General features: G+C 37.4%; 1 pseudogene; it reads right to left on the bottom strand.

Moving 5' to 3' along the window:
- Window positions 1-3,388: 3,388 nt before the first annotated feature.
- Window positions 3,389-13,964, bottom strand: LOC132612976 (mitochondrial hydrolase YKR070W-like; annotated as a pseudogene).
- Between the last annotated feature and the right edge of the window lie 1,204 nt (window positions 13,965-15,168).

Below are 15,168 nucleotides of genomic sequence, written 5' to 3'. Positions count from 1 at the left end.
AACATCATCAATAACACCCACAATGTCATAATCAATAAACCTCTTCAAGTTAAGCATTATTCAATTCTCATAATTCCCCTTCAAGGGTATCCATAACCATAATTACAACACAGCGTCATATTCATTCACATATAATACTTGTTCAACATCTTTAATATCATTCCTAACAAGATTATGCTCATGGCATAGCAAGAAGTATGATTCATGTCATGTTACCATTCAAAAATTTCACCTTTTCCATATTTGATCCTCATACTCTATTTTCTTCCATAATCCAAGTCTTTCAACCATTCAATACTCTTAATAACATGAAATAAATGAAAAACTCACCTTTGATTATGTAGGAATGGGCTTCGGATGAAACTACTTCACTTGGAGAAAATCCCAACTTCAATTCCAAAGGGATTTTTAGCTTCCTTAACCCTAGTTAGCATCCTTGTACTTGATTCCACTAATTTTTGGCATTTGATCTTTGATCTCCTTTTAAATTTGTGTTAATAAGATGTATAGAGTGTTCTAGAGGTTTCAAGAGGTGTGGAGGAAATGAGAAATGAAAATAAGAAATTTGGGGTCTTCTATTTATAAATTAGAAAATCTGACCCGACACGATTTATACGGACACTTATACGGTCCGTATAAGTGACCGTAGAATTGCATCAACAATCAACCCATACTGTAACTGTTATACGGACACTTATACGGTCCGTATAATTTTATATGGTCCGTATAAGTGACCGTATAATCTCACCAAGACTGACCCCTCACTGTGACCGTTATACGGACCTTTATACGGTCGTATAAAGTTATACGGACCGTATAAATGGTCGTACAACTCACATTTTTCCAAAGTCATTCTCGTTGATTCGTTTGACCTCCAATCCTTATGGAACCTTCTTAGCACTTGTATAATACTTCATTAACCATCTAAGAAGCCTTATAGCTTCTCTTCAAGACATTCCTAAATCAACCTTAGCTCGGTTGTTACAAAACCCCTTCCGAACACAACTTATACTTCACTTCCTTCGACGAACTTTCTTCTCTTGCCTCAAGTGTCTTTGGAATCTTAATTAGAATCACTAAGTATCCCTTCTTACTTGTAGGAACGTCATATACACCTTGACTTGCATCAGTCCATTCACCGCACAATGACCTGAAATTTTCGAGGTGTAACAAAAAATTTGTGGCTATATTGTTTAACTATTGCCTCAAATTTTTATAACTTGAAGCAAAAATATTTCTTTAGCTACAACATTTTGTTTCAAATAATTTATTGTGGCTAAAAAGTTACTATACAATAATTTTCATTACGTGGCAAAAACTTATTATCAGCTACAAAATTTTATTGTAGCAATAAAGTTATAGCTATTTAGGTTGTTATTGCCACGATTGTTAGCAATTATAACAAAAATAAGGAATTAGCTTTGCCAATTTGATTTTCGTGGCTAAGAAATTTTACGAATTTATAAATAGCTACGGAATTCCAAAATTTGTGGCTATTGCTAGGTAATAGCTATGCTTTTTAAATTCATAGCTTAAATTTCGTAGCTATAGGTACACTGTGTTGTAGTGATCCCCTCCGAAAAAATCAATTTTGTTTTGTTAAAAAAGTTTTGAAAAGTTTTTTCTTTTGTTTTCTACACCACCCACCCACTCTACCCACCCCCTATAAAAAAAATGAGAAGTTTGTGTGGTTAAATTGGAGTGGAGTGGGTGGTGGATAGGTGAAGATGAAGTGTGTTCGAGGGTGGTGGTTGGGTAAGGGTGGGATTTGGTTGGGGGATGGGTGGATGGGTGGGTGGTGGATGGTGGGTCGTGGGTGTGGGGTAGGGTTGGTCAGGCTTGGGTGGGTATTTCCCGAAAAATGTTTGCTACTAACCAACTAAACATGAGAAAATAAGTAAGCACTTATTTTTCACTACCCTACCGAATATGAGAAAATAAGTAGAAACTCACTTATTTTCCAAAACGCATTTTTCAGAAAAACATTTTCCTCCATACCGAGCACACTCTTAATGTATAATCATAGGTAGCATGTTTATCTATTTAATGCATGTATTGAGCTTTGATAAATATTTTTCTTACCTGAAGAACAAATGTTGTTTATTTAGTCCCAACGGAGATAAAAATGACAGGTAATTTCTACTTAAGTCTTGGGGATCAGAATTATCTAGTATATTATACTCTAACAAATATTGTTGAATAGTGAAGATCCGTACGACGAAAATCATAATTTCGTGTTGAACAACAATTCAATTCGAAGTTGGATTTGCAAGTCAAAGAGTGTATGACGTATGAGGATGAAGGAAAAAGTATGGTTTTGATTTGTGCTATACGTGTTATTCCTTATTTGGTTTCTAAAACGTAAGGTGAGCTAATTATTTTATTTATGGAGTGATTCAACATAAATACTTCCTGTGCAAAAGGTCTTTAATCGGAAATATAAATAAGATAAAAGAATAAAAAAAAAAAAAACATACTAAATTTATGATTAAGTTGTGATTGGGATGGTCCCCACCAAGCATATCTACGCCTTTGCTAAAACTCAAAAGTAGATACCATGATTTTCTTGTTTATTATTAATCGAATGCATTACAAGACAAATGTGAAAACTGGATCATTATCTCGACAATAATGAGCCGTATCAATATGTATGATGAATCTACATTAAGTAATTATGCATTATTTAAATTGAAGGTAGCGTGAGAATCTGCAAGGGTAGTAATCATGCATTATTTAAATTGAAGGTAGCGTGAGAATGGAGAGAAGAATGATAATATCAAAGGTCTGAAAAATGAAGTTCCTTTCTTTTTTATTACTACACGTATTTGCATCTTTTTTGGGTGGATCTCTCTCCAATTGTTAATGGAAATTCCTTCTTTTTTCAGCAATCTGTCTTGTATTTTTTTGTTTGTTTGTTTAGTTATCTAAACTTTCTGTAGTATTCTCAATTGAATTAATATTTTTATAAGTTATTTTTATTAAAAGTCTTTTGCAGTCTGTAATATTTATTTACGGAAAAGCAAAAAAAGTCCATGAGAAATAAAACATGCAGGCCCTCCATTTAAATTTGGTCCTAAATATGCCTCTATCATTAGTGGACTGGCTCAAGTTTGCCTCTCAACTATGAGACCCTTATTATTGAAAAACTTGCTCAAATTTTGCTCAAATTTATCTCTCAAAACAAACGAAATTTAATTTCATTAACATGCAAATCTACATGAAATAATTTAGTGTTTTTTGCCTCTGCTTCGATTTGGATTGTATCTCATGGTTTTGCTACATCATTAACGACTAGGCCATGCTCTTGGACGAACATCATTTCTGTTATCTATAAAAATAATGAATGATATGACAGTCCTGAGTTGAGAAGAGGGGGATTACTAAAGAATGAAGAAATGAAACTAAGGTGTAATTAACAAAATAGCAGTTCAAGTTCGCTAACATGCTAACGATAATGTTAGTCCTGACAACAAAATTACTATTTGAGTTACTTTAACAAACTTCAACTTGAAGATCACAAATATCTACGTGCAAAGGAAACACGGCAGTAAGTCAGAAAATTAAACTCTCAATGCTACTCACTGGACTCCCTCTTCAAAATGAAATCTACTGCCTCTTCGACAGAGTCGACCACCTGCAGAAGCAGCAAATAAAAGTGAAATGGTGCTTATTCATAAAATATTTGTAAAAAGTTCATTTTGGAAGGTCAGGACGATCTATGTTCAAACCTCTCAAGAGCTTCAAACAAAAAATTGTCCTCCTGATGAAATGTAAATTCTTTAAGGGGAAGTACATTAGGAGGAGGGGTTTACAGGAAAACGCGTGTAAATGATATGAAATAATAGTTCCATCTACTGAGAGAATGACACTGGAGAGCTTTAAAGGCTAAGTAAATTACTCGCCAGGTTGGAAACAAACGCGATGTTTGATTGGAGCTAAAAGAGGAACGGTGGGTGGAGAAGCAGTAAAAGTGAGGGTTAGTTCCACCTATTGATAAGGAAGTAAAAAAGGGCAAGTGAAAATGGAACACTCAAATACCATTTTTTGGTTTCTCTGAAGTCGATTGTCCAGGGGAACTATATCTTTTACTTCTTCCATTCTTACCAAAAGGCCAGGAGTAAATTTACCATTCTCTCCCATTCATGCAACCAAGCATGGTAATATGGTAATAATTACATCAGCAATGATTGGATTATTTAAGGGTAAGGGAGTTTTGAAAATTGAAGCACAGGAACTGATAATAAGCGAAGGAACTTTGAAAACTGAAGCACAGGAATCTATATCTATATCTATATATAATATAAAGCTAGGGATAAACAAGGTGAGATGACACCTCTCCATGGCCTAGAATATCATTTATCTTTTTTCTCCTTTTTTTTTTGGATTTCCTCTCACTTTAAAATCAATATGCTATCTATTAAATAATTCAAAAGCCACTCTCTTAATTCTCTTAATTACACCTCTTAATTATTTTCACTACACCTTTCCTCCACCTCTAGCCGCTTGTTTTCTTTACATTTCTCTAATAAAGTCACTTGTAACCGTTTTTTTTAAATTAAATTATTAATCAATAGAGCATAGGAATTCTTCAACTATTTAAGTGGGAAATAAGAAGGTTGCAATAAATCTTTCACGCACTTTAAGTTTGTTCATCCAACTAAATTCTTGAATATGATAGGGTAATATTGTGTTCTTTTGTTCTTCCAACAATTTGAGGGAGTAGTATTATTTATTTTCTGTTGGTTCCTACATTGTTCTTTTGTTTCTAATATAATTAGTTTGATTTGTTCTATCATAAATTTTTCAGTTTAATTTTGGTGCTATTGTGAATCTTAGATTGTTGTATTTTTTTTTCCTTTTCCTGCTCTGGCAAAAGTCTAGGAACTATGATTCAATGCGTCGATTTCTTTTACGCTTTATCGAAACTAATATAATGTACCAGATCTTTTTTTCTATTTTGTCCGCTTTTAGGATTAAGACCTTAAAGGAGCTTCCTTGAATTTTTCGATGATTCAAGCAGGATTAAAATACTGTTGAAAGACGGAAGAGACAAGGCCATTCTTGAGGTCCTTGATATAATGTTATAATCTCAAAAAAATACAAATGCAATTCCATACTTTATTATATTCCTTTTTTTTTTATGACATGGGAACCGGCAGCCGCTACCCTTCGGGTGCGCACAAAGTAAACCCAGCTCCTGTGCAATAGCTTGCAAGGTTATCTCTAAGATATTCGGTTTCCTATCTTTTCTTTTCTTAATTATTCTCTCTATATATATGCGAAGACAAGAATTAATTGTCCAACGAAGAAAATAATGGAAGAAGACAAAGGTGGAGTTGTAGAAATGGAAAGCCATAAAATCTGTTTATTTCATTAGACCTTTTAATTTGATAGTATGTATATTTTGCTGAAATAATTTAGTTATTCTATCATAGATGACGAGTTTTAATCATATTTTAGGTTTAAGTTATGGTTCATAAATAGTGGTAATTTATGATTTTATCTTCTACAAATATCTGATTGAAATAAAAAATAAACTTATACTTTTCAATTTTATTTAAGAAACTAATCCAATTAAACACTTGTATTCTCAAAATTGTTTTAAACTACTATTGTACAAGAAGCTTGTAATTACATATTGAATTTAAACTGCTCTCTTCCACTTGCGCATAAACGAATTTGACATTTTTGTGGAAAATGGCAAAGTAGGGAATTAAGAAAGAAAATTAAAACTAGAGAGAGAAAAATAAAAGGAAAACTGACAGGACTATATGTAGACGAGATTCTTACGATTTAACTCAGGGAATTTCAGATTATATTTATTCAGTTTTTATTTTATTTTTTCCATTCCTTCTTCTTTTATTGTTGTTATCATTAATTTAGAATAAAAAATAGAGAAAAATATAAAAGTGTTAAAATAAATTAACATACAGACGTTAAAATTTGATCTAGATTTGAAGTCAAAAAGTTTTCAAAAACAAATATCTATAAATTTATATATATATATATATATACTTTTTCATTTACCTATGTTTAAAACATACTATAAATTTTATTTTTTAAAAAATAAAATTCTCCTCTGCTCACCCAACCCAACGGTAAGATTCACTGTTCAGATCCAGGTAACGATTTTCCGGCCACTGTCACGTTCAGGTAACGCCGGCGACCAGGTAACGCCGACCACTTTTCCGGCCAGATTTACTGTTCTTCTCTCTTCTCTTTTCTTCTTCTCCTCTTCTTCTTCTCTTCTCTTTTTTTTCCCTTTGTTATCTGCTTCTGGCGCTGCCAGAACATCGCTGCTCCGTCGCCGACGACCTTTTCCGGCATCATTTTCCGGCCAGTCCTCTCTTTCTCTCTCCTTTCCCCCCTCTTTTCTTCTCCCTTTCAGGTCTTTGTGAACAGTACCTCCGACGGTGAACAGTGTTCCTGGCGGCGACCAGGTTCAGTTCAACTGGAGTTGGTACCTCCGGTTGCCATATCTATTCTTTGTTCATACACTTGTAGTTACATTTTGCTGACTTTAGACCTTTGAATAATTTATTAGTTCATACTCATTTTCGTGGCTTTGGGTATTGATGGTAGACTAGGGTCATGTTCTCGTTCAGGGAAGGGGGCGAGGGTTAGGAGAGGTAAGTGGGTTAAATGAGCGTCTAGGTTGAGAGTAGGATCTTGGAACATTGGGACGTTGACGGGGAAGTCCATAGAGCTAGTTAAGATTCTTAAGAAGAGGAAGGTTAATATAGCTTGTGTTCAAGAGACCAAATGGGTAGGTCCTAAAGCTAAGGAGGTAGACAGGTATAAGCTTTGGTTCTCCGGTAGGTCGAAATATAGGAATGGGGTAGGCATTGTAGTAGATAGTGAATTAAGGGATCAGGTGGTAGAGGTTAGGAGAGTCACTGATAGGATGATGTCGGTTAAGGTGGTCGTTGAAGGGCTCTCTTTGAATATTATTAGTGCATATGCGCCGCAAGCGGGCTTAGGCGAGGAGGAGAAAAGGAGCTTTTGGGAGGATTTGGATGAGTTAATGGGAGGCATACCGCCTACTGAGAAACTTTTCGTGGGAAGGGATTTCAATGGGCGCATCGGGCCTATTTCGGGATGTTATGATGATGTGCATGGAGGCTTTGGCTTCGGGGACAGGAATGGAGGAGTGTCACTTTTGGATTTTGCTAGAGCTTTTAGGTTGGTGATAGCTAATTCGAGTTTCCCAAAGAAGGAGGAGCACTTGGTAACCTTCCGTAGTTCGGTGGCTAAGACTCAGATAGACTTTTTACTCCTTAGGAAGGATGATAAAGGTCTGTGCAAAGACTGTAAGGTCATTCCGAGCGATAACCTTACAACCCGACATAAGCTCTTGGTGATGGATTTAGGGATCAAGATGACGAGGATGAAGAGGGTCGTGAATGACCGACCTAGGATCAGATGGGGGAGTTTGACCACGACTAATGCCCTGGAGATGGGAGAGAAATTGAAGAATATGGGGGCCTGGGATAGTAGTGGGGATGCGACCAGTATGTGGGATAGGACGGCTAGTTGCATTAGGGTTGTAGCAAGGGAAGTGTTGGGGGTCTCGACAGGTAGTCGTGGTCGGCATCGATGGGACTGGTGGTGGAATGGAGAAGTTCAAGGGAAGGTGGAAGCAAAGAAGGTGGCGTATGCGAAGTTGATAGAAAGTAAGGATGAGGTGGAGAAATGGACGAATAGGGAACTTTATAAGATAGTGAGGAAGGAGGCGAAGTTGGCGGTTTCGACGGCAAAAAACGGCAGCTTTTGAACGCCTTTATGCTGAACTAAAGGAGAAAGGCGGGGATCACAAATTGTTCAGGCTAGCCAAGGCGAGGGAGAGAAGGGCACGTGATGTGGATCAAGTGAAGTGCATCAAGGACGAGCATGACAAAGTACTGGTAGAGGAGACTCTCATTAGACAGAGATGACAGTCATACTTCCACAAACTCTTGAATGAAGAAGGGGACAGAGACATTGTGTTGGGAGATTTGGAACATACAGGGAGGCATCACGATTTTGGGTATTGCAGGAGTATTAAGGTTTAGGAGGTTAAGGGTGTTGTTCGTAGGATGCGCAGGGGAAGAGCGACCGGACCTGACGAGATTCCTGGGAAATTTTGGAAGAGCGTGGGCTCGGTAGGTTTGGAGTGGATGACTAGGTTGTTTAATGTCATCTTTAAGACGGCAAGGATGCCCGAAGAATGGAGGTCGAGTGTAATGATCCCTCTATACAAGAACAAGGGGGATATCCAGAGTTGCAACAACTATAGAGGTATCAAGCAGCTAAGCCATACTATGAAAGTGTGGAAAAGGGTGGTGGAGATGAGGGTGAGGAGAGGCGTGTCTATTTCAGAGAACCAGTTCGGATTCATGCCAGGACGCTCAACTAGAGAAGCCATCCATCTTGTGAGGAGACTGGTGGAGCAGTATAGGGAAAGGAAGAGGGACTTACACATGGTATTCATCGACCTAGAAAAGGCTTACAACAAAATTCCAAGAGAGATCCTATGAAGAGCTTGGAGGCTAAAGGTGTACCTGTGGCGTATATTAGGGTGATCAAAGACATGTATGAGGGAGCCAAAACCAGGGTAAGGACAGTAAGAGGAGACTCAGAGCACTTCCCAGTTGTGATGGGGTTGCACCAAGGATCAGCTCTTAGTCCGTTTTTATTTGCCTTGGTGACGGATGGATTGACGCGGCAAATTCAAGGTGAGGTGCCATGGTGTATGCTTTTCGCGGATGACATAGTCCTGATTGACGAGACTCATAGCGGAGTTAACGCTAAGCTGGAGGGTTGGAGACATACCTTGGAGTCTAAAGGGTTTAAGCTGAGTAGGACCAAGACAGAGTACTTGGAGTGCAAGTTCAGTGAAGCACCTCAGGAGGTTGGCGTGGAAGTGAGGCTTGGTACCCAGGCCATCCAGAAGAAAAGTAGTTTCAAGTATCTTGGGTCATTCATGCAAGGCAGCGGGGAGATTGACGATGATGTCACACATCGTATTGGGGCAGGGTGGATGAAATGGAGGCTCGCTTCCGGAGTGCTATGTGACAAGAAGGTGCCGCCACAACTTAAGGGCAAGTTCTACAAAGTGGTGGTTAGACCGACTATGTTGTATGGGGCGGAGTGTTGGCTAGTTAAGATCTCTCATGTTCAAAAGATGAAAGTTGCCGAGATGAGAATGTTGAGATGGATGTGTGGGCACACCAGGAGTGACAGGATTAGGAATGAGTCTATTTGGGACAAGGTGGGAGTGGCCTCGGTGGAAGAAAAGATGCGGGAAGCGAGACTAAGATGATTTGGGCATGTGAAGAGGAGAGACACAGATGCCCCAGTGCGGAGGTGTGAGAGGTTGGCCATGGATGGTTTCAGAAGAGGTAGGGGTAGGCCGAAGAAGTATTAGGGAGAGGTGATTAGACAGGACATGGCGCAATTACAGCTTACCGAGGACATGACCTTAAATAGGAGGGTTTGGAGGACCCAGATTAGGGTAGTAGGCTAGTAGATAGTCTCGTTATCCTTCCTTATTAGTAGGCGCATTATCGCAGTATAATTTCTTGTGCTTTGATTTCTGCTATTATCTGTTATTTCCTGTACTTTGATTATCCTATTTTATCTGTGTCGCTTTCGTTATTTGCATTTTCATATCACTTTGAATTTCTTAGCCTTATCTGACCTTTTTTATGCTTTTTATTGAGCCGAGGGTCTTTTGGAAACAGCCGTCCTACCTTGGTAGGAGTAAGGTCTGCGTACACTCTACCTTCCCCAGACCCCACGTTGTGGGATTTCACTGGATTGTTGTTGTTGTTGTACTATAAATTTTATTTAATATAAAATTAATTACTATATATGTATATACATAAGAAATTTAATCTATTATGTCATGAGTAAATTATAATGGTATCAATTATATCCTCTATACATTAATGTCGTGGTTGTACCGCGCGAAGCGTGGGCTACTTCACTAGTTGATAATGAGCAAGGGAACTTATGCATCAGTACAGAATAGACAAACTTACTAGATCAGCAGGAAATTCTGCATGATTTCCTCTTTCCTTGAAAACACCAGTCCTTGTCAAAATTGAAAACCAAGGATGCCCTGCCTAAAATTGAACAGCATGCTCGTTACATTCATATAGACAATGAACTTCAAGATAGTGATTATCAGAAGCAATCAGGGTGTGATGGAATCATGTAAACAAGCCACTAACCTGACGTGCACCTTTTATGTCAACAAAAGGATTGTCACCAATCATGTACAGGGTTCTGAAAACATGTACAGTGTATCCATCGCCGGAGAAGTCATTACTTTGACTAGAGAGTTGAAGATTTCTCAATAAGGCCGCAGCATTTTGGAAAACAAATGGATTTGGCTTCCCAAAAGTTGTATACTCCAAAGGCTTCATGTGAATTCTGTGAATTTCTTAGCATGAGATCTAAATTTTAATATCTCTTGCACATCTTTAGTCTGTCCATACTGCTACTGTATATTAGATATCTCAAAAGGCAGAAGTGAGAAGTTGGAAGAAAATAGAACTACCTGTTAAAGACACTTTCTAGGGCAATTCTGAATGTGCACCAAGATGCTCGCAAGAAAATGCTGCCTGCCTAAGTTGACGCCTGATCAGTACTCTCAATAAGCAAACATCATATAAGAGGTTAGACCAGAAGCTATGCCAGTAATTATATATGCAAAATAAGAAAATATGACAGACTTGACCCATAATGTCATAGTATTGAAGATGCATGCAGAGAATCAACACTTGCAAATAGCAACTGCTTAGACAAAGCATCTACTATCTCCATTCTCCTATGTCGTACTTGATGATTAATAGCATCCTCTTTTGATGATTTTTTCCTTTGATTCCATGATTCAATTAATTCTGAGAAGATCAGAATCATTTTTAAGGAATAACATTTTTCTTGAAAAGCCGTGCAGTTCTGCAGATGTACTGGATACTAACAAAAGTGAGTGAGGTATATCTAGGATTAGCTTTATTAGCAACCTGGTATTCGAGATCATCGGCGGCAAAATATAAATATGGCTGATGCTCACTCTCCTTTCCAGGAAGACCTCCAGATGTCAAAATATCACAGAGAACCTGTATCATTCAGCTAGTGAGAAGAAGCAGAATGCATGAAAGTAAATTAGAGAAAACCAGCCGAAGTATGCGCCAGGGATACACCATTAGGGGCGGGGGAGGGCAGGGGGGAGAGAGAGAATGAAATTAAAATATTTTTGATTTTTCATTTACACCCTAGTTCCCATATGGAAAAGAAAGGGAAAGGGTTGATGATCTGTCAATTCCTGTTTTCCCTTCACACTTAGCTCTCTAGTGATGTTCTTCAAAGGTTTTAATATGATGAAACAAACAGGCGAAGAAAGATGCATTCCAAAATAAATAAGGCCCAATATCAAGCAATTCAAGCCATCCAAAAGATTTGTCCTCAACCAATCTGCTAAACTTCGTTCTTGTGCCTACATGATGCAGCTCAAAGCTCAGTATTTTAGGTAAAAGCATTTGGAATGACTTCGATGATGTGGTAGTTGCTGTTGTTTATGGCTAAAATTGCTGGTGCCAGACTAACCATCTTAACTGAGAAAAACATATGATGGTATAGTCCAGGTATTTTCTACTGTCTGAAAATAGATTATTGTTTGAAAAAATAGCTACAAGTAGGACTGAAATGCCTCCTTATTTGGCTAAGAGAACACATCCAAAGACCATTTTTTTCCATAACCTGTAACTATGAATAATTTCTATACGAAGCATCAAGAAGTCCTACAGATAAGAAGGATCTTTAGCGTAACAAACAGAGACAAAATGTTAGCTATATATAAAGCTCATTTCTTCCCCCCTTCTACAAGGTGAAGACGTGTATTTGATAATTTGTGAAAAATCAATCTCGGGCTAAGTTACTAAAAACACACCTATAATTTCATAGTCCCTTAGATTAAAAAAACAACTAACAATGGAACTATTAGTTCAAGATCAAAGAAGAAACTAAAACCATCATCTTTGTCCATTTACCAAGAAAAGGAAGAAAATTTACCTGTATATCCCTCCCCCAATCAACAGGATCACTGGCAACAAATAATGCTTTAACTCTATCAGACAAAACAACTATTTGTGGTGCCACCAACTCTGACGAATTTCTTGGCCACTTTAAGGGCTTTGCTGTTCTTGTCCACCTTTTGAACTGAGCTACGGGGTCAATGTCATCAAAGTATGATGCATACTCTTCCAGGGAGAGAACTTTTCTGGCCATAGTTTGATAGGAAAAGAAGTAAACGTACTTCTTCCAGGAGAACTTGCAAAATTTGAAGGCTAATATAAAAGCTAAATCTTACTTGAAACCATATTCAGACATCACTTCAGCAGGTTCACCTTTTCCAGTGACAACAATGAGCTCATTCTCAAATCTAGTAAAAGAAAAAACCAATGAAAGAATTTGAATTTCCAGGATTTGCATGGTATATTTTGGAAGACTGAAGCAGTTTCATGAAGACTCTTAAACTGCAGAACAACACAGGAGACTAGGGCAAACAAAATAAAACTCTATTGCTTAGTTATCTGCATAAATCAAGGAAAACTTTGCTGTTGTTATTACCAAATCCGAAATTTGTAGACACTTTTAATGTCTTCAACAATAATATCTTTATTAACACAAAAGATTGTTGATGGATTGATATATTAGCACCCCCTTTTATGTAAATGGCAACGTGAGAAGTGCTCTCTTGTGGCACCTTTCCTTTCAGAAACAACATGTTAAAGATTAAGCAAGCAGAAGAAGAAGAAGAAGAATTATATCCAAGAGGACCTACTCCAAATAATGTTATGTAGCGCATATACCTCTTTAGCAAATTCCTAAAAGGTGAGTGCCCCAGCAGGACCTGCACCCACAAACATACAATTTAGATCTCTCTCCCTCTCCTAACAGTTTTTTCTTATTTTCGGTAGTCCCTATCCTGTAAGAGTTAGTACTATGTAAGCAATAGGGGAACAAGGATGGTGCATCCAGCTGAAAAGCGAAGCAACACAACAAAAAGCCTACTATTATTTCTTCGATCTCGGAAGATTACCTGAGAAGGTAAGATGTTCACTCCAAGGAGTTCACTTAACTCAGAGGCTCTTTTAGACTCTGGGGTACCACCTCCTGCAGAAAGATCACAGACGGACAAATCAACATAAAACTTTGCTGTCTATTCATCATGTCTTAGAGCAGAACGTCACTTCTTAGAATTGTACCTAACGATGATTCGTCTATAAATGTCAATATTGTGAAACAGAGAGGAGAAAAAAATGTATACACATATCAACTCATTTGTACGTAGTGCTTAATTTTATCATGTCAAAGCTCAGGCAGAAGCCACAAGTTTTTCCAGTACAGATTTCCAGGAAATCATCTACTCAAGATGCTAAATTCAATTTAGGGGAACAAGGATAACGTTCTGGACACCTGTCTATTTTTTTGGACCTCACCAATCGCCATAAATCTGGAAAGAGGACATACGAAACGTCCACAAATGTGGATTCTAGTTGAGCCCTCCTAATTTCAGTCAGTATTGAGACAGTGACAACTAAATTCTATCTAGTAGATGAGCAAACCACTACCCTAGCAAATATTTCAGCCACTGAATATAAACACTGAATTCCTAGAAAATTTTAGACAAAACGGATTGTTAAGAATGTGAATGTTAGCCATGGATCAATTTTGTGAATGACCAACCAGATTTATTTGATCAAAAGAAAAACAGGCTTATGTCTCAAATGATAAGCTAAAAGCATGTCAGTTCATTGATAGAACTAACCATTTGTCAAGAACAAAAAGGGAAGCTTCAGATTGCCTGCGTCAAGGAAAAAGCATTAACTAAATGACAAGTATAAAAGTACAAATCTTTTATCATTCAGTATATATAAAAAAAATTGTTTATCAACATTACAACAGACATGTCTCTTTTACCTCAATCTAGTCTATTTTACAAGCCTACAATATATCATATAAAGAAGTCAAAAGGATTTAGGGATAAAGCATAAAAACACCCCTAAACTATGGCAAAATTGCCTACTACACACTTAAACTATTATTTTTTGTAATATCTACCCCCCTGAACTAATTTTTTTGAATTATTTACCCCCTTCCCTAATTACCTGTTAAAGAAAATAAGTAAAAACGCAGCATGTGCAAACACACAGGGGCGAATCTATGTGCAAAATTTGGGTCACGTGAACACATCGCCATCCGACAAAACTCGGTATATTATGTATATAATTCTTAAAATATATCTAATATTAACTGAAGGAACACATGGTCAAATTAGATCAAGTGGAGCACTGGTTAAGTGTTGGATTTAATACCTTTAGGTTGTCGGATCAAACCCTACTAAATGCACTTTTGTGTCTTTTTTCTTAATTTTTCTTTTCTAAGGTGAAACCATCCTCTTGAAATCCTGTATTCGCCTCTGCAAACACGTTCTTATCCTATACTAAAAGAAAGGGGTCTTAATGTCTTTTCTCATTTGATTCTTTCAAACCCAAACGAACGAACCCTAATCCTCTCTCAAATCCTTTGTCCTCTTTCTTTCACTGTTACGATCTCCATCTCTTCTTTTTGTTTTTTCTTTTTCTTTTCTAAATCACTTGATGAATGTCAGGTTGTTTGGGTTTAAAGGAATTAAATGAAGAAAAAGACATTAAGATCCATTTTTTTAGTTTAAAACAAGGGGGCAAATTATACGAAAGAAATAAGTTCAAGGAGGGTCATACGACCACCCATAGTTTAGGTGTAGTTGGCGATTTCGCCATAGTTGTTTCTATGCCTTAACCCAAGGATTTCATAAAGTAGAAATGGTTCCTACATGTTGATCCCACTAGCACATACGATACAATGTAGAAATATCTCAGATTTATCATAAAGACCCCCCAGGTAAAATGCAACAATTAAACTCGCTAAACACAGAGAATGAAATTTTGATGCAATTAGAGCCTCTACGGACTAACCCGTTGAGAAGAAACATGCATGCAAGCTGTAAGCTATAACAAAACTATACCGGACTCGTCATACAGTCTACGAAGTGCATTGGGAGAATTTCCAATTGGATTTCGGCCACGGAGTATAACCCCATTTATGTCAAACGTTATCCCACATGATGAACACCTGATC

The sequence above is a fragment of the Lycium barbarum genome, chromosome 10 (assembly GCF_019175385.1).
Source record: "Lycium barbarum isolate Lr01 chromosome 10, ASM1917538v2, whole genome shotgun sequence".
In the NCBI taxonomy this organism is placed as follows: domain Eukaryota; kingdom Viridiplantae; phylum Streptophyta; class Magnoliopsida; order Solanales; family Solanaceae; genus Lycium; species Lycium barbarum.
The sequence above is the reverse complement of the archived record's forward strand: the minus strand, read 5'-3'. Positions and strand labels throughout refer to the sequence as shown.